The 19777-nt window shown below is 36.4% G+C and overlaps 1 protein-coding gene across 1 annotated transcript in view; it reads left to right on the top strand.

The window, feature by feature from the left end:
• The window catches only part of ZNF407 (zinc finger protein 407), a 344964-nt gene that overhangs the window by 310186 nt on the left and 15001 nt on the right, over positions 1–19777 (top strand). The window lies entirely within an intron of this gene.

A 19777-nucleotide genomic window follows, 5' to 3' on the forward strand; every position in this document is an offset into this window, starting at 1 on the left:
CTTAAGGTATTCAATCATTTTGATTAAAAGACTGATTTCTCATAAAACCACAGTCTGTTGGAGGCGCAAAGCCAATGACATTTGAGCATTCATATATTTTCATAAACTTTGAACAATGTCAGTGAGACACCTCTTCAATCTTGGCCACACAACAGCAGGGTATTCAATCTTTCTTTAGCTTAAGACAGAGAATTTGAATATCAGCATAGGGTTATTAATGTGACAGTTCACATGGTGTGCACCATATTGATTCTTAAAAAGCAGATCTGTGGAATGTATAGAGTACTCTGCTTTGCACTCTTGCTGTTTAAAATCCAACAGAAGGACTTAAAGCACATTTTTACAGCTCAATCATTGCACTATTTAGTAGTAAAACATGAAGAAAATTGACTATGGTTTTACACCTTGGAAGTTACTGGTACTATCATTATGATTATATCATCTGTTGTTTAATATTAAAAGATGTATGACATAGCTCTCATAGTTTATTGTTTAATTCTTTTTGTTTGTAAAAAATGGCATCAGCGAGTGACTAAGCAGCCATGCAGTTAAGTGTTTAGTTAATCCATATCCCCACCCGCCTTTTTCTTAGCTGACTTAGTCTGTCAGAATTCATAGCATTCCAAAGAAATAAATAGACACATCCTTGTGCTTATTTCTTTAAATTCAGATTTTTGAGTAATGTAACGTTGTTCAATGTAAGCATGTCATTTTACGTTACATCATGTTGTAGGTCAGATGCAATGTAACTTTTTATGATGCATTGTAAATGACAAAACATGCTGCAATATGTGATATATATTGGTACATGCCCCTGATAACATTGCTTTTTCTTTAGAGCGTTGTCGCTTGAGCAGCTTGGGAGAAACCAGATGGGCGGTGAGGGGAAGATGAGCAATTCTGTCTTGCCCAAACTGCAAATGTGACAACGCACTGTTAAGACAAGAGACAGTGAGGTGCATGTGTTAATATAATACAAGGCACCCACAGATGTCCAGAAGTTTTCATTTTAAAAGCCCTGCTAAACAAACAAAACCTAGAATCTCATCCTATTTCAGTGATCGCGGGAAGATCTGCTATTACTGTTGTACAAGGTGGGGTAGGAGTCTGATTGGTTTCAGATCTATGGGTGCCTGCTAATAAATGCTAACTACTCATGTCCAGGAAGAAAAAGGAATGTGTTTTGCAATTCAGCATTCCAATTCCCTCACCAATTCCAAATTTGCTGTAACGATTTCATATTTCTATAGCACCTCTTATGTCAAATGATTTTGAAACCCGTTGCAGTCTTCCAGCACATCCAGACTTTGGTCCCTGCTGAAAACCTGCCATGGCTGAGGTGAAACTTGTAAGATTTTCAAGAGAGCAGCAACATTACATGACTAATGTCATTTTCAGTTTAAACTGTAGGGGAAACCCAGATAAGCATAATGTAACTAAAAAATATTGGAATTCTACCAGGACATCCTTATTTTTGGAAAATGTGCTACAGGAATCTGCCAAAAGTGTCTCATCTGAAAAATTGCACAGCATTTCCACCTGCATGGTGCCCCACAGTGATAGCAACAAATGCAGTAAAAAGTCAATATTCTTAATGGCTTTGAATGTCCTAGTTTGGAGGATAAAAGGCCTTTATTCCATGGTACTGTGACCATGTGTGCAAGTTGTTCAACATTCTGCTTTCACTACTATTGGTTTACTTTCATTGTATGTTTAGATGATGTGCTCTTTCAATGGGTTGCTTCCCTCAGCTTCTGTGTTTTCACAGGTCCTACACAATACTCCCAGGAACAATTACAATATATAAATTGTGAATAAAGTAGTATTAATACTGTTTACAGCTATGCAAGGTTATTGTTTCATTGCTGACTCAGACGCAAAAGCAGCATGAAGAGGCTCATCACTAACTTTACCATGCACTTGCACCTCCATTTGAGGAAGAATTCTCCTATCTCATCTCCAACTCAGTTTCCAAATGTAGTGGGGTATAGGAATAATGTTAGACACTCAGGGCATTTTGTGATGGTGATTTAAGCAGTATTACTCATTCATGGATGCATGTGTGTTTCTCCATCTATTATTATATGATGTTTTATTGTTGTGAGGTTGGATGAACTGAATTTTTCACAGGATTGCACACAGTTACCTAAATAAAAACTACCACCAGAAGCCAGTGAAAGAGCCACACAAAATCTTAATAATTGTGAATATTTAGAGAAGTGTGGCACTTAAACTTTTTTCTGGAAAAAAAAAATTTCTTTCCATTTGGTTTTCCCATGTCTTTGGAACACTTTACTTTTCTGTACCTTCTCTTGCCTGTGTAGTTAAGTTTTTCACAGAAGTGGTTTTGAGTGTTTGGTTTGAGTTCGATTCTCTTCAACATCAGAAAAGTAAAGGCAGTAGAAAATAAATAAAATGGAAAGGCAGTAGAAAATCATCTGGTGTAATGGTTAAAAATACCTTAACTTGAAGAAGAAAGGTTGTTATTTTGTGGTTTTGAGGTCTTTATTGAAGCCTTCTAGCAGCAAAGGGTTTACTTTCTTTTTCCTTATACTTCTGAGGAGAATGTCGCTACATAATGAAAGAATCTACAGGACAAAATGTTTCCTATTTTAACACAGATACCATGTCACTGCCTCTCCTCTACTTGTACAGTTGTAATGAAAGCAATATGAATTGCTGAGCTGTTTCAAAAGGCCATATTTTCATTTTGAGTAGAGAATAACTGTGGGAAGACTAAGAGCTTCTTGATGCTTCTTCTTTTTCCACTAACTTCTCTTCTTCCTTATTCAACTGGGTGGGAATTGGTAATCCTTTAGGAATGTAGCTTTTGACACTTATCTGGTGGATGATAATTAATGCATTCCAAGAGGATTATCATGCTGGACTGTAGTTATAAAAGAGTGACATTCCATTTACGTGGAGTGAAACTTTAATATATGGCTCTCTACCACATATTTTTAGGAGAAATCTTCCACCTTTCAGCTCCAGTCAGTGTAGCTCCACCCAGTCCAGCAGCAATGAGAGCAACTCGAGACACAGGCAAGTTTTTACTGATACGTTACCAAGGCTTAAAAGCATGGGGAAAAAACCAAAACATTGTTATTAACACAGCATTTATTTAATTGTTTCTCAGATAGTCGAGATGAACCATTTTATATTGGTTGTTTTCAAGAGTAGTAATGTTTGCAAAGAATTTGAAATAGAGAGTGAACACTGGGCAAAGGGATTAAGAGAGGTCTTTGATTTTTGTAAGCAGCACTTTTAATAGAAACTGCTGCAGTACTGCAATGGAATGAAGGTTTCATAGACAAGTTGCTCAAAACTGGACTATCTTTAAAAACTGTGGTTGCAGATTGCTGTATTGCTTCTCAAAGGAAGTCAATATTTTTATAATTTATAATAGTGCTTTTGGATGAGGTTAGATGATCTGCTGTATTGCCTATCAGAAGGACCTATGAGGAATGAAGGAGCCACTTTTCCTGAAGTCAGTGGGATTTAAGAATCATGAGAGTGGAGTCTGTCTCCACTCATGGGCCTGGGGAACATTTTGACTTGGTTGAAATGCCCAGTTTCCTTATGGTTTTCATTAACTGGAGTTTGTAAAACTTCCCACAGCATTTGGAGATGCATGGGGTTTGCATCTACTTAAAATAAAGAATCTTGAGGAGGATGATAGCTATAAATTATTGCCTTTAGGTTCCAAGTGTTACAGAACACGGTATGACAGCATAAAACATGCTATAACTGACGATACCATACATTGCTGTAAAATCAAGGTAATTTTTATAACCTTAGAGCATAGCCCACTGTGGTTCAACTGCAGAAAAGCTGTCAATATATGTTTGAGTATACCTTTGCATTTGTACTTCACTCTCTTAAGTTAATCTTATGAAGGAAGTGTTATTAGCCACCAGCCATTTGTCAGAATAAGCTTTGTTTTCTGTTTCACTGCACTGACTTCCACATTGCATTGCAGTTGCTATATGGATGCTAACATGCTACTATAGTAATCCGTAGTAGCATCCCTCTCTCCCCAGCAGGAAAAACTCCTTTCTGATATGTCATGAAAATGTTTGTTTGGTTCGGTATTTGGGTTTACTCCCTGTTTATGTTGTTAACTACGTTTTTGTATCAACTCCTGCCAATCTGCAAAAAATATACTGAAAAATAAATCAAAGATGTCGGTAATTCTCAAAACTTAGAAGAACAGTTTCAGAATCAAAGTGTTCTGTAAGGTACCCAAGTAGAGGCAAACTCCTCGAATACATTGTGATGCGCAGTAAACATTACATAAATGTTAAATAAGAAGAATACCATCTTGAAAAATACATTGCATTTATGTCATAAACAAATTTGTGTCATTGAGTTGTAAATGTAGGAAGTGGAAAGAATTTACAGAATCCCCCTACTCGAACCCACATGAGGTACAAGATTATCGAATAAAATAAGTTTTGTAGAGCTCTGTCCCGACTTTGCAGTGAAAAGATCCATTTAAATGGAAATTATTTAATATACTCAAAAAGAAGGGAAAACTTACCATTGGTAAAAATGTAAACTCAACATTTATAAGACGCAGAAACTCCATTTAAATATCCTGGTGCAAAATATGTCATAACATTGGAGTTGATGGAGGGAACTTGTATTTCAATCATTAAAAGCTTGATTTTCACCCCAATATATATTTTTTTTTTTATGTGCCATTTCATAGAATGGTACGATACTGTTTATATTTTGAGTTTCACATGTGAAGGTATTTCTGTTGTATTAAAGTATCTGTTCAACAATATATTAATAATAAGTCAGATCTCAGTTGACATATGTTGTAGTACTTGCTTACAAATTAGAATGCCTACAATGAATTTACGCTTATTGACTATATAATGGATCTAGTCCTAGCATTTTAGACAGCACCTGATTGAAAGTTCTTGGCAGTCCATGGGAAATCTTTTTACCCATTTCAGTGGGCTTTCGATCAGACCTATGGAACCTTATATGAAGGGCTGTCCCAAGGCCATTTTCAACAGCAGACTTGCATGCTGCACAGATTGCAAGACTACAGTTACACTCTGAGGGACGACCGGAGCACACCTTTAGGTTCTCATATGCTGCAACATGCCAGATGGATTAACACACATTGCCAGGATGCCTGGCTGGATCATCTACTGGTATTGTGGCCATGTGGCATGAGGAACAGAGCAGAAATAAGTACCATGAGCACAACAAATATGGGCAATGTTTTCAAACTAAGAGGGATCCTGGAACAAATAAGTCAGTGAAAGTCTCCTTCATTTCCCATTATTTTTCACGGCAATATTCTTCTCTCTTTTTACTTCGTCATGATTTACTACATAGCATTATCTTCTTTGCACTTTTATACTACCTCCATTTTATCTGGCCACATTGAAGGGCGCTGTGACAATTTGATACTTCTTCGCCCCTCACTTCTGTGAGGTGAGGGTTAGTCTTCTGGCTCTCTTTTTCCCCTATATCAGGAAAATAGTCCTAGATAACTCTGCAGATTAATCAAAAAAAGTAGTATGGTACCTAAATGTTTCAAAATATTTCTGGTGAAAACTCAGTCTTCTCATCACAGTTACAGCCTATTTTCTGTTCTTAAAAAAAAAACAAAACCAAAACCAAAAATCATTCATACATATGCTATGACTGGCTTGATTTTTTCTTCTCTTTCAGTTTTTAGGTTCAAATAGTTGTAATGATTAATAATACAATGGCTCTGAGACATTTATTTCTTTCTCAAAAAGGGAGTAAGTAAATTTATTCTTTCACAAAAGGACATCAGTTTTAAAGTGTATAGGGAAAATGTATCAAAATATTAATTAGACTTTTCTTTTGTTTTGCTAGTTTGCATTAGACAGATGGAATTCTGATCTTTAACAGCATCATGACTCATGAAACTGCTTGTGTACTAAAATGCCATTATTAACACAACAGTAGTTTTCAGCAGTTGGTAATTATTGGCATAATTAAACATTTATCAAGAAACAAGTATTTATCATTCATTAAACTTTCATTAAAAATCCATCTTAGCACAAGCTAGATTAGCCAATGATTTTCAAGTGATAACTTCTTAACTTCTAGCAGGAATGTAGAGCATTTTGAAAGCAAAGAAAATCATGTATGATGCAGTCTTTCAGGTTTTGTAAACAGTTTTAACGTTTCAGATTTAGGAGTGTTATTTTTAAGCATTCTGTAAGACTCAGACAAGAAAGTACTTCGCTATTTTCTGTAGGGTTTACCAAGTTTGGCACTTTTTAACAGTGTATTTGGGAAAACAAGATGCCCTTGGCCATTAAAAGCCAGTGCTAAGTATGCTCTATAATTGCATTTACATTACTTAAGTTCTCTCAAAGCCTAATATGTTTACATATATTGGAATTTTGAAGTTTGCTTTTGTGAATGGACTATCTCATAAAATCTGTCTTATGGTATTGCAAAGGCTGGAATCTCGGACCGGATTTTTGTAACCGGGAAATCTTGGAGAGCTGTCTGGTGCCAGTACAGTATTTTCCAACACTTAGTACTTCTTGTCACTAAAAAGGAAACTATGCATGGTTTGTTATTTAAAAGTAAGAGACCAGTTACATCTCTGAAAGAGTTTGGCTTTATTTTGCAGAGTGCAGTATCAGATGTTATCCCTGGTCTGTTTGGTTCTTTGTTGATTCATTTAGATGGCAGATTCATTATTATTTCCAATGTTTAGTTATGAATAAAAGTAAATAGTGTGAATTTCAACATGCAGAAAAATAAGATTAGTCAACACTCTGTAGTTCTTTCCCATTTCAGTTTTCTTATTTGACTGTTTTTGTGTCTTTTTTCCTTGATTATTTGTTATTTTCTTCAGTGTTCATCTGCCATTCCCACTAAGCCTTACTATCGCAGCAGCACTGGCTTACTGAATCTTGTAGCTACCAACTAGCTATTTTACCTCCCAGTCCTTTGTTTCTTCTCTTCCTTATGGGTGCGATAGGTTATATTACTTAACTCCTCCTATGCAGTCACTGTTTTGCAAGAGGATACCAATTTGGCAAGGTTAGTGTAAGTTTAAAATGCTCTAATGTGATTGTCGAGATTGTGATGGAGAAAAAACAATATTCAGTGAGCAAGATTGTCTTGGAAAGCTCCTTCACGTACATATGAGTGCTTCACATCTTAGCCCATATTCAGCAACTTTGTGTTTCCTCTTGGGCGAAAAATTTACTGTATCAGTGCTTTTATGTCACAAGAATGAATTGAATTCGTACCCTTTAGTGCAAACAACAATAGACAGAGTGGTAACCTAGTGGAAAACAAATAGACGCCCCGTCCCTTTTGGGGATTCAGAGAGGTTCAGAAAGATGGAGCTGACGGTAGAGAGGTGGCAGATAAAAACAGGCCAAAGCAGGAAAGAATCCTGCGGTCATTTATTACCATGCCATCTTCATAGTGTTTGCTGAACCAAGGTGCAGAGTAATGATTCAGACAAATGATGTTAATAATAATAGCTGGCCCTTTGGCAAAAATGGAATACCTAGTATTGCAGCATGAGACCTAATCAGATTCTCCAAAACTGGCTTCAGACTGATAGAATTTTTTGTCATCAGGTTTTTTGTCAATTGATTCTCCTTGGATACTGTATTTTTATAGGAAGAAAGCTGATAAGCAATTATTTTCTATCAGGGAAAAAATCCAAAGAATTTAGGTAGTATGAAATTTACTGTGTAGTGTTAAACTAGTTTTTAAATATTATATTTTTTCTAGTTTATTTGGTGGAATTTGAACTATTAAAATGAACAGTATCTACAAGATACTTCTAGTCATCATGGATTGCTTCGTCACATTTAGAAAGTTTCTGGAGCTACGTATTTTAAACAAGGGGTAGTTGTTAGTACTGCTGATCTGATTAATTGCTTTGATCTGTTGTTAGGTGTTTGTACATAAAAGAACATTTTCACCCAAGAAAGCTTACTAACCATTTTGCACTGTTCAGATGTGACATGGTTTTGTTATTCTTTTTAATAATACCTGCAGTTTTTAGGCATATAGGTTGCAATTATTTTTATTAGCTGCTGTTCCATAAACAACACAACCAACATCTGTTTTAATCTAAACATCATCAGACTTATTAATTAGGTACATTTTGGCATCAATTTATCACACGTGCTTTGACACTTTTGATACTTGAAGCATAAGCTATTATGTGTAATGAAAAAAAATAAGTATGATTTGGAGTCAGTGTTATACATCATCTGTAGGGGACAATTATGCTGGCATGTGGGAGGTTAATGTACACACTCTAGATTCCTTTGCTTGATTTGCTGTTTTTTTCTACATAACTCCAGGTAAACAGTTTATGCTGCCATTTAATGCACAGGTTAAGTGTAGTTGCAGGCTATTATACATCATTAGAGTAAGTAATATTCAGCTGTGGAAGAAAGATGGAAGCTTTTCACTTGTAGCCACTTGGACATTTCATTTTTCATCTAGTATGCCACTGCAAAAATTAGTTGTGGCAGGCCTGATGTAATTTATAGCCTGGTACCCTGAAATTAAGCAATGAATCACACCATTTTGGTTGATTAGAGTTAATGCATTTTTCCCGATGACATATTTTTGTAAAACAATGCAGTTTATTCTAAACTTTGCCTTATCAGACTTGGTCATTTCTCACACCTACCTGTGCAATGGCTTTTATGATCTACAGTGCACTCTATCCCCATGTTTCTGTTGGTATTGTACCATATTTTCTTCCAGTTTAAAGGGACAACCTTCCCTTTCTTTCCTAATGTTCTCGCTAGAAAACATCAGCTTTCATCTCCCTCCATCCCCCCACCCTCCATTCTCCAACCAGACAATTCAGAAACAAAACACTGAGTAACACAGTTCAATGCAGCTTGATTGAAAGTGCAGGGTGTAATGATCAAGTGAGTAGAGACCATTGGATTGTGCCTCAAGCCTTTGCACTCTGGATCTGGTCAATAGCAAATTTATTACTAATCAAATCCAATAAATACAGAAGAGCATACATTTATTTATATTTGGCACCTAGCTGGTCACAGAATGAAAAAAAACAGGTAAGTCAGAGTCTGCCTTTCAGAAGAGTGTGCTGTATCTGACGTGTATTGCTCTTAAAGCTCCTGTACATTATAAGCAGACAGACAATCCCCGAGAAGCCTTGTTGTATATGTCTGATTACCAGTGGGCATTGTGTCCCACTTGCCTCCGGAATATATTAACGATGCCAGCTCTTGAGTTTGGAGAATTCTGTTAGCTGAGATACTTTGTGATAGGGAGAGGTATCACTGCAGAACAGGATCTGTAGGTATTAGTGTCAAGAAGAATAATGTCTTCCTTGCCCTTTCTCCTGGGTTATTGCATGGGTTATACAAAGACTGGGATGAGTTAATAGAAAACAAAGGAACTAAAGGTGTGTGGGGAGCGGAGTGGAATCAACAACATAGCTGAGACGTGTGAATTTTACTGTTTCCAAAAATAATATGCAACTGTTCTTTCTCCCCAAAGCACTAACATGCATAAGAGCATATGACATAATCATTGCAGGCATCTTACACCATGTAAAACCGACACGGACAAACAGTGCATAGCTAATGTAAAGCTGACATTCAGTATCCAAGATTTTTGTGTATTCAGACATTTTTATATGTGTGTGCATGAAATTTAGCTAAAACTTCTCAATGCTGCAATTTGTTACGCAGACACATTATGAATTACAAAGAGTATGCCAAAGGTACAAGCTGAATAAAATGATTGGGAATCTTTAACAATATGAAAAGTGCAGCTTACGTAGCTTGAAACTCAGAGAGTACATATATTCTTTCTTCTGTATTTTTGAATGGTTTATGGAAAAACCCAGCAACAGTCTGCAACATGATGGAGAAAAAGGCAGCACACCTGCAAGACTCCAGCCTACCTTGTTCACACCCAAGATAGGAGAAAATGATTTATTATCTGTCCCTTGAATTTCTCTGAGCGTTCTGTCTAAACTTTAAAAGCAGATTACATTTGCGATTAAACCTTAACAAATGTTGTTTTAACTAGACTGCAATATATGTTATTGACAACAAGCTTTTTTTCCCCCTGAAAATAACATTGGTGCTTAGGCATGCAATTTACAAAAATGACAAGGAAGGGTGGTACTTTTCCCAAGGTGAATGTGAGTTGACTGATTAGCTGGTATTTTAACTTAGATTCTTGCAAATTACAGACATAAGAAACCCTGCAATTTATATGTACTTTAGAAGTGAAAGCTTTAATCCCATGATTCATGAAAGTGAAGTGGTAATAATTTAAGTACCATATTTTATTTATCCCTCAGTGTTGTCAGCTGATACCAGAAGTATTCTCACTATTTTTGGGTTGCTGCCTTTGGCCACCTAATTGCTTCTTAGGAAGTAAGAGGGAAATTGCTTATATAACTACATGGATTGTCTTTGGCAACGTCAAGCCAAGGCATCAATCAGTCCATCTGGGTAAAATCACAAGCTGACTCCGATATTGCTAAATATTTATACTGTCAAATACACACAGACATCCAGATGAAAAGAGGCATTCATTAGGAATGCTCCAGCTTGTCAGTTTAAAGATGTAGATTAGAGCAAAACCTCCCACTATGGTACTGAGTGCTCAGGAAAAGTCTATATTTAGCCATTCTGAGCAATAAATATCATCATATTGCCTCATTTAGGTAAATAGAGAATAAATATTGTCAAGATGATCTAGAGATAATGTAAACAGATCCCTGTTCAGAGTCTGTGTCACTAGGGTAAATTCCAGGACATTGGTGTGCTGCTGATGCTTTTTGGTTTAACCCTTTTGCTTAATCACATTCCCCTCCCTTTTACAGTAACAGTAAGATTTGTTACTTGCAGATGAGAAGGGAAAGGGAGGGGGGAAAAGATGAGGTGGGGTTTCTTTTTAAACAAAAGGTGATTTCAAATTCTGAGTTATTACATTAATTAGTAGTTTTGCTCTAATATTTTCTTGGCACTGCTAAGGGCTGCTGCTGCTGTTGCTGGAAAATACAGATATCTGTAGCAACGCTGAAGCTCATTCCAGAGTTTAACAGGGGAACTGACAAAGCCTATCAGTCAGAAGAATATCACAGCTCTGAGGTTAAGACATGATTTCAAGAGTACACCCAGTTAAGACTCATAGTGGAATTTCTTTTGTAGCACATTTTTTCTGTGATAAGAGGAGGCATATTGCAAGAATAAGTGATGAAAGACCCATACTTCAATGAGAATTAAGTTACTGTCCTGGTTCAAAGTGGGTGTCCTGACAAATTAAGAGTAAAATTTGTCCACTGTACTACATATACAAAAGACATGACAGAAGGATGTTTTTACCTTTTGGGAGAGGCCCGTGCCTCCCTCCATAGAATTGGCACCTTGGAAGTTACATACAAGGAGAGTGGTGACTGACGTCAAAGTTTTAGTTAATTACACTAGATGATTTTTTAGATTAATAATTAACATCTCTCTTTATAACTAAATATCTGTAATTAATCAGCAAATCATAATGTGGAGACTAATTAACTTCAAACTCAAATCTTAACAGAAAATCCATATTACTATCCAGCATCATTAATTACTCCAGTAATCAAAGTTACCCCTCATGGAATTCGACATAAAGCTTTGTAGGTTTATAAACCAAGCCATTATCACAGAAAAAACATTTTGAAAGCAGCTTCAAATAGCATTTTAGATAACTGAAGTATTAGATTGGAAATTTAAGTTTTCATTTTGTCTGTATTACATTATCAATAATCCACTCACTGAAGCTGGATAAGTAACTAAGAGATTATGCTTCCCTTCTCACCTCATGTATACATTTTTGTTGTGTTTTTTTTCCTTTCTGGAGTTATGGCAGCAAATCGTGTCATAAGATTCATTTGTCAGCATCTTTTAAAAATGTGCCACACTTCCCAGTTGCTTTTGCTGTGGTGCTATCCATGCTAGTTAGATGTTTAAGAAATTAGTTAACAGCCAGTTATGTCCTGGCATTATTCACAAGAATGTACCAAAAAAATAAAGGGTTGTACTTTAAGATGCAGAGCAATATTTAGCTGTGGATCAGCCAGAATGCAATGGTAAAAAAGGACAAAGTAGGGCTGTTATGCCAAAAAAAATCACCCCCCAAGAAATCTTATTTTAATTAGCATGGACATCACAACTAGGAAGATTTGGAATGTGTTCATTTTAATTTTTAATAAACAGGAAAGCCAGTAATACCATTGTAGCACAGTGAAATCCCTTAGCTATTTTTCATTTAGAAAGTTAGGAGTTAAAATTGTGTCTAAAATCCACATTTCAATTATTTTATCACCTAATCTTCTAAGTACGCACATCGGATACTATTCTTTTGTGTGGCAGCTGTAAAAATCGTAAGCAATTTTTACTGTCAAGAAAACTCTGAATAAATAGAGGCTGTTAACTTAGGCAGATATCTGAGGTTATTTGGTGGCAATCAAGAACTCACAGCACTTCAACTAATGGGTTATGATCAGAAACTGTTCCTAATAGCCAGCTAGACAGATCTGAATATGAAGATTTCTATAATTTTGTTGTCAGCTTGTGATGTACTCTAGTGCTAATTATTTGGAACAATTATGTTTTCCTAATAACAAAAGAAGAAGCAGTGAATTAAGCAGGCTTACCTTCAGATCTTTAGATAACAGTTTAAATGCACTTGCCATTAAGAAATAACATTTCTTTTTCCTGTATGGAACCCTAATTATTGAAGATGCTTGTCTTTTAAAATCTACTTATTCTACTTCTTTTAGGCATGTTCAATGTGTCAGTTTACACTGATGACTTCAGTAACTAGTATTTTCTCAGTCTTAGGTTTATGCCTGTGCTTCCCATAGTCTGCTTACTTCATTTGGTTATTCAAAAACCATAATTAGTGCAGTAATTAACATGTGGATCCTTCAAAAGAAGACTGTTAGAATCATGGGACGTCTCCCATCATTCTTACTGATGTATAGATGATAAAAAGACTTAGGTTGAGGTGACAACAGGATTTGTATTACTGCACATTATCTGAGCTGCAGGGAAATTCAGACAGGACTGTGGTCCATGGAGTCTTTCCTTTTGAAAAAAGTAATTATCCACACTGTTTCTATAATGTAACTAGGTGTTATCCTGCATTTGCAGCTGTCAAATCATTCGTTTTAAAACCATTATTTTATATCTTATGAATACTTGAAAATTTGGGGTTTTGCACATTATCTTTTAACCAATTACAGAAATGGGGTGCAGCAAGTGCAGCAATAAAAACAACAATCATAGTAATTTATTTAAGCATAACAGATTCCTTCTTGACAGTTGATTTCAGAGATGTTTATGCTAATGTTAAGTTGATAGAGTCATAAGATTACATCCATAAAGAAAAGGCCCAATTTCATTTTATTTATTTTCCCTGGAGAAAATACACTTGTTTGTTTAAGATTTCAGATAAGCTGGATCTGTTGTATTTTCAAGCCATAGTAAATCAGTTGTTGGTATATTAGTGTCTGTATGTTTTGAATAAATGTATTCCAGTGTTTCTCTGAGATGCCTATAGCTGATGTCTTTGCCTTGGATATGCAACGTTTTAAATTAGAACATTAAGGAAATCCACATTCTTTCATTCAGCCTTTAACTTTCTGTAAGTAGTGGCCCTCTTTTTCACGTTCACTGACATATGCCAGAAAAAAAATCAGTATTTTACCCTAGAGGCAGCCCATGGGACTGGGATGAAATGGCCTCTATACATAGGGTATGACTTTATTTGCTAAAGAGGTTATTTGAAAAACCCCTTAGGGTACTGCTGCCCTTTTGTCCCTCAAACTAGTAGGGGGAAAAAATATGAAAGGAACTACACAGTAATCCCTTGTAGACAGGTGACCTTAAGCCAATTCTATACTGTAAGGTTTGTTTCCATTTAAACTCAAAACAGACAAAGAAAAAAAGCAAATTGCAGGTTTTAATCTGTTGCAGAAACATTGCAATATTTTTTTCTGTGAGTATCAAATACAGACAAGTGTTACTGCAAATCCATAAAATTTAGGATTGTTTTATATAATTTAATTTCATGTTCTAGAGACAATGTGTCCTATATTCCAGCAAAAATAGTATCAGAGGAATGAGGAAGATAAATGTAGCCCTGTTTATTTCAGGTAACCCATCCAGGATTTTACTTTCCTTACTAGTGTTTAAGTCCTGCAAGCACAGCCAAGCATACATGAGTAAGCATATGCAGAACTTGTGGTTCTAATAGCAGTATTATCAATCTGAAAATTAGTCAACATCAGGACCCACTGGAAAAAACAGCAATCATATTTGGCCTTTGAAGTTCTTTCTTCTGTCCTTCTTAAGAGTTTACTGTTGATTGAAGTTAACAGAGCTACAATCAAACTAGATCAGAGTTATCAGAGGGTCATGGTCACACTGCAGGTGCACCTTTTTGTGGTGGTGTGTTCCATATTTAAACCTGCGTTCATCCACAATATTTCTACAATGAAAGCTACCCTTTTATTCTTTATAGGAGGAACTCAGCTATTGTTAAATATGTACCATCTCAATTAGAAACTGCTTTTCAATAGGCAGTCTTCAAAATACTATTATAAATTATGAACAGCAGCTCTGAACCCACTGCAGGATAGCCTCCAATAAGTCACAGGTGTGACATCACTGAGCACTGTAATTCATGGGTGTTATGCCACTCCCTTGACTTATGAGTTTTTCAGAGGCTTTTAATTACTTCGGAGTTTAAGCCATTCTGGCAGAATTTTGAAGGACCTCTGGTGGCAGCCTATTCTGAATGAAGCTGTTCTAGCGACATTTGGAAAGAGAGCCACTCTTTTAGCTGGAGGAAAATGTTTCAGCTGTTCTTCACGCCTGGTGGTCTAGAGGGAGGTTAAAGGAAACAGCTTCTGCCGACTGCTGCAGGCACTTAGTTACTGTATTCCCTTTCTGCATCTGGGGAGGAGCTGTAAAAACTGTGGTCAAATCCATATATTATATAAAATTAAAGAGAGAAAAACATCTGAAAAGCCAGGAATGGCTTGAAGGGTTATCATGATGTCATCAACCTGATTTTAGCTATAGAAAAGCCATTGTTTCACACAGAACTGCAGACTTCATGTAACTGATAGAGTAAACAGAAAAGAAGAAATGCCATCATTTCTCAGCTATCAAGAAAAAGTTATAAATGATCATCAGTTTATCAACATTTAAAGCAGTATTCTTTAATTTCAGTGCCAAAATCCAATAGCAGAAGACAAATTTCACCCCTCATACACACAAATGCAAACACACCAGAATGCTCATATCATAATATTAAGTTAACTCAGGTGTAAAGCTTTGTTCTCTAAACAGCTGAAGCTTCATGTCATTGTTTATATGCACAAAATATGCATATTTCTCCATATGTTGGCACCATATTGGTGTTATCACCATAGCATTCCCTCCTCTTCAGATGATCCTTTGTTATAACATTTATTTTTGTAAGGCAAATAAAATATAATAAATGTAGACCAATTATTTAACCAAATTACTTTGATCGTGGGAAACTGACAATTAGTGTTACAGCTTCTCAGCAGTGAAATCCACACAACAGAGCAGATTGTGATATTCTGTACTGTGGTGTAAGTCGATGTAGTGCATTCATTTTGTATAGCAAGCTGTGAGAGAGAAGGAGAAAAGTGCACACAATGAGTGAAGTCCATGTTCATGACCTGTTATTCTATAGCTGTGTTTTGTGTTGTAAGTTGTTAAGGTTTTCTAATTGATTGCTAATATAATGGGACAGCTCTTCACAGAAACCTCAGTGACTGATGTCAACACTTAAAGCATGTACACGTGGGTATGAGATGACCCACTAATCAATGAATGTATTAGAGACCTCCCAAATGACTATTTGTAATTTTGATTTCTAGTAAATATTTATGATGAACAGGTTAGTTCAGTTACCTGTAATGATTACCCACTTCAATAGTTCTACCTTCTGTACATGGACTGAGGAGGGAAGTATTAAAATTATATGCACCAGTACATTCACATGATTTGGGTGTATTCTCAGGGCTTTAATGCATCAGCCCTTCCATGAAATAGCTGTGAGTTAGGAGAGCATTCTGGGTATTGTCATGCAAATGAGGCCACCAAACATACCACTTTGCTTCAAAATTGCTCTGCAGTGACAAGCAGCTTTTAAAACTGGAGCAAGCTTTTCCAAGCTAAGTGGGCAACTCTGTATATCCTCTGAAATTCACTTTCTTAAAAAAAACGCCTGTATACAAAGTCCTAATTCCACATCTGAGTGCTCAGATTGGTGCTTACTACATACCAGTACATCTCATTCTAATGCAGATTAAGGTGGTCCTCTATGCTTGAGTATTGTGTTTCTCCCACATTCATACAGTGAAAATTAAAAAACAGAGGATGCATGTAGCAGTAAGAAGTCATGATCTCATATTCAGCAACACTTAAAGGCAAGGTTTTGTGATATATCACTTCAACCAGTAGAAATTTTAATTAATGCTACAGCAGCTTCTCAGCAGCACTCAAGAACTTAGACAATAGATCACGAGTTAAAAACGAGTCTTCACCTGTCTCATGGTTCAAGAAAATGTTTGTAATCAGAAGCTATTCTAGTCTAGTTTCCAGACCAGCTTCAGAATTGATAAGTAAATGTGACAGACATTTATCTCTCTCTGTGTAACAAAACAAGTCGATCCCAAATACTTCTGTTGACTGTGCTCATAAAAAGGGGTGTGGGAAGAGCAAGAGAGTTAAACATAAGGGCTGTCACAGGCAAATCAGGAGTAGGTAGCTTTTAACCAGTATCTTCATGCCAGCTGGAAGCAGGAAGGTTCTCAGACCACTATCATTAAATGATGAAGAATAAGCAGAATCCAGGGGTTTGGGATTTTTTTTAATCCAAAATTATATTAGTTATATTATGAATCAATGGGAATTTTGTCCATGTCCTGAATGTGGCCATGCCTTAACCTCTAGCAAGTGTTGTTCAATCATACATACAAATTGCAGGACTGTCATAGGAATGGAAGTCCTTGATCTGCTGGCCGGATAAAGATTTAGAAAAGCTGAGGAAGACAGTGGGTACTGGATTGCTACAAGGCTGGAGCAGCCGGGCTTCTCACATCCCCTGTGGCCCAGTGTCCACTGTGTTGTCATTGTGGTGTTGCACGTTGCCTCACAGAAATGCCCAGTGGGTGTGTAAATACAGATCTGAGTATCTATTTTGAGGCATTCCCATTTGAAAATGTAGATCTTAAGGACTTCACGGCTAGTTAGATCTTTTAATTCATGCATCTCCACCCTCAGAAGTAGGAGCTTTGCTGGGATGACTGGTTACACTTATGGCTTTCTGGTGTTTGTTGTAAATCTAGATGGTATCTGAATTCTACAAACCAATAACTGCCTTCAGACCATCCAGACATATAAATCTCTAAATACTCTGGTTTAAAACACCTAACATTGGTGTTAATGGAATTAAAATAAGAATATGAAAACCAAAAATAATTATTTTGAGTGAGAGCTGTTGCAATTGCCCTTGATTTTTTTTTTTGTTGTGTGTTAGCTACATTATCTCCTAACATCTTCTGGAGCTGCTATTTAAGTAAAACTTGGTGTTACATTTCCTTTTATTACAAGTGCTATTTATACACGAATTGGAGCAGATCATGATGCAGCAAAGAACTTTTTATACTGCATAGACTGTGCAGCAAAATAGTGCATTATCAGCATTACATGCCTCAGTGAGGAATGTTGTGCTGTTTTAAATCTCATCATTATGAGGACAATTCAGTATCTAGATACAAAGATTTTACTTGAAACTTTTGAGCTAGACAGTTGACATCTAACTGAAAATCAAAACTTGTTCATGATAATAAGACTAGAGGAATTAATGGAAGACCCACACTATATATACTGTTTAGAGGCAACTCTGTATCAGCTAGAACATGGCTGCATTCAATTTTACTGGCTTGCTATAGGACAAGCCTAGAAATAATTGACAATCCATTGCCCTACTGCACTGAAACCCCTTGCCTACAAACATGATGCAAAGTGAAGGTGGTTGAGATTTCATAAAAAACAAAGCTCATGGTGTGACAGACCCATCCATGCCAGCTTTATAAAACAAAAGTGCCCAATTTTATCATCATTGCCTTTTGTTCTGCACAATGCTATTCACGCAGCTGTTTTATGAACGCTTGCCGGTAGAGTCTGTAAGCCTCGATTTATCTGACTGCTTCCTTTCCTCTGCTGTCTGTTCTCAACTGCACTGCTTGCTTCCCTGCCCCCACAGTTTTGTCTCCTTACCCAGCCCTTCTCCCCAGATAAATCCAAGGTAGAACCTCCTAGCAATTTTCCAAGGTTCTGGGTTCAAAGACTAAACTAATTTGGTTTTGAATTGCAGATCAAACATAAACTGCAAAGAAGCATTTAATCAGTTAGGAGAAGCAAGGGTATGGCTTGTTTAAGTCCCAGAATCCATAAACCTGTAATGATTTTATTATATTGGTGTCAGTTTTCATTATTTTCATGAATGGGTATTCCCTGCTTAATGCACGATATTTGCATCTGATGAACCAACAAGTTTAAACATGGTTTGTTTTAATGCTTTGTGAATTTGCATTCAAATTCATCAGGAGTAATTCTATTTGAAATCACACAGGGCTAAACACAGTGGCTGTAAATCCATTTGAATTGAGATGCCAGAATCAGCCCATTAATCTACAAATCTACAATATAATTTTTGTATGGTTGATAGGCTTTTGTTCTGTTTTTTCATGATGAAGCAGAGGGGATATCAAGTGTGTATGTGGGAGGGGAAGCGTTCGGGGAGGTTGTGATAAATTAACCAAGAGGGACTATATCTTTGTTGTGGAAACTGGTCTGTGAACGTATGAAAGGCCGGAGACCATGGTTTGAGCCTGTCCGTCACTGCCACTTAAGGTGGTTGCACAAGGAGAAAGGAAGTCTCTCAGATAAGCATGTTTCCTAATATTTAGGACAATAGAGCACCTACTGTTTGTTCTGCAGAGTGTCAAAGTTCACCCAGAGCCTGGAACTGTACTATGACCTGCATTTAGTATTTTAAGTCCTCTTGATAAATACTCTTGTTAGCTTGGATTTTCCTGTGGTCTTTTGTTAAAAAAAGGAGTGACTAAATGTAGCAAGTCTCACCTCCAACAGAAACAGGGTCATTTTGGAAGTAGTGCAAGGGGTATTTTATAGCAAACACTGCTTCATTTCTTGATGGCTGCAGGAGAAATCTGTACTTCTTTCAGCATCGGGAGAATGGATTTAATTTATATGTTCTTAAATAAACTGAATTGTCTGAAAATAGGATGCTTGTTTCAGCTGATAGTTACCAAATTTGAAGGTGTATGTATCATTGTTTGATAGTGCAAAAACATGTATGTATGAGAAGCATTACTCTGTGAGAAGAAAAATTTAAGGCTTTCCACACTGCATGTTCTTCTTAAATGTAACAATGAAGTTTTTTGATAAAACTTTATTTAAAAAACTACAGCAATGTATAGTTACACATAATGTGCTTTCACCTTCTAAAAGGAATATCTTTACTCATTTATTTGAATAGGTGACAATTCAAAATGGAATTCAGCTGAAATTTTTTTAACGCATTCACGCAGTCATTTTGCCTAGTTAGAATAATGCTGAAAACAGCCTAAGAGGGAGATATTTGGCTGGGGGCAAAAGTGATATTTTAGCTGACTTTGTGACTG

The sequence above is a fragment of the Cuculus canorus genome, chromosome 2 (assembly GCF_017976375.1).
Source record: "Cuculus canorus isolate bCucCan1 chromosome 2, bCucCan1.pri, whole genome shotgun sequence".
NCBI classification, from domain to species: domain Eukaryota; kingdom Metazoa; phylum Chordata; class Aves; order Cuculiformes; family Cuculidae; genus Cuculus; species Cuculus canorus.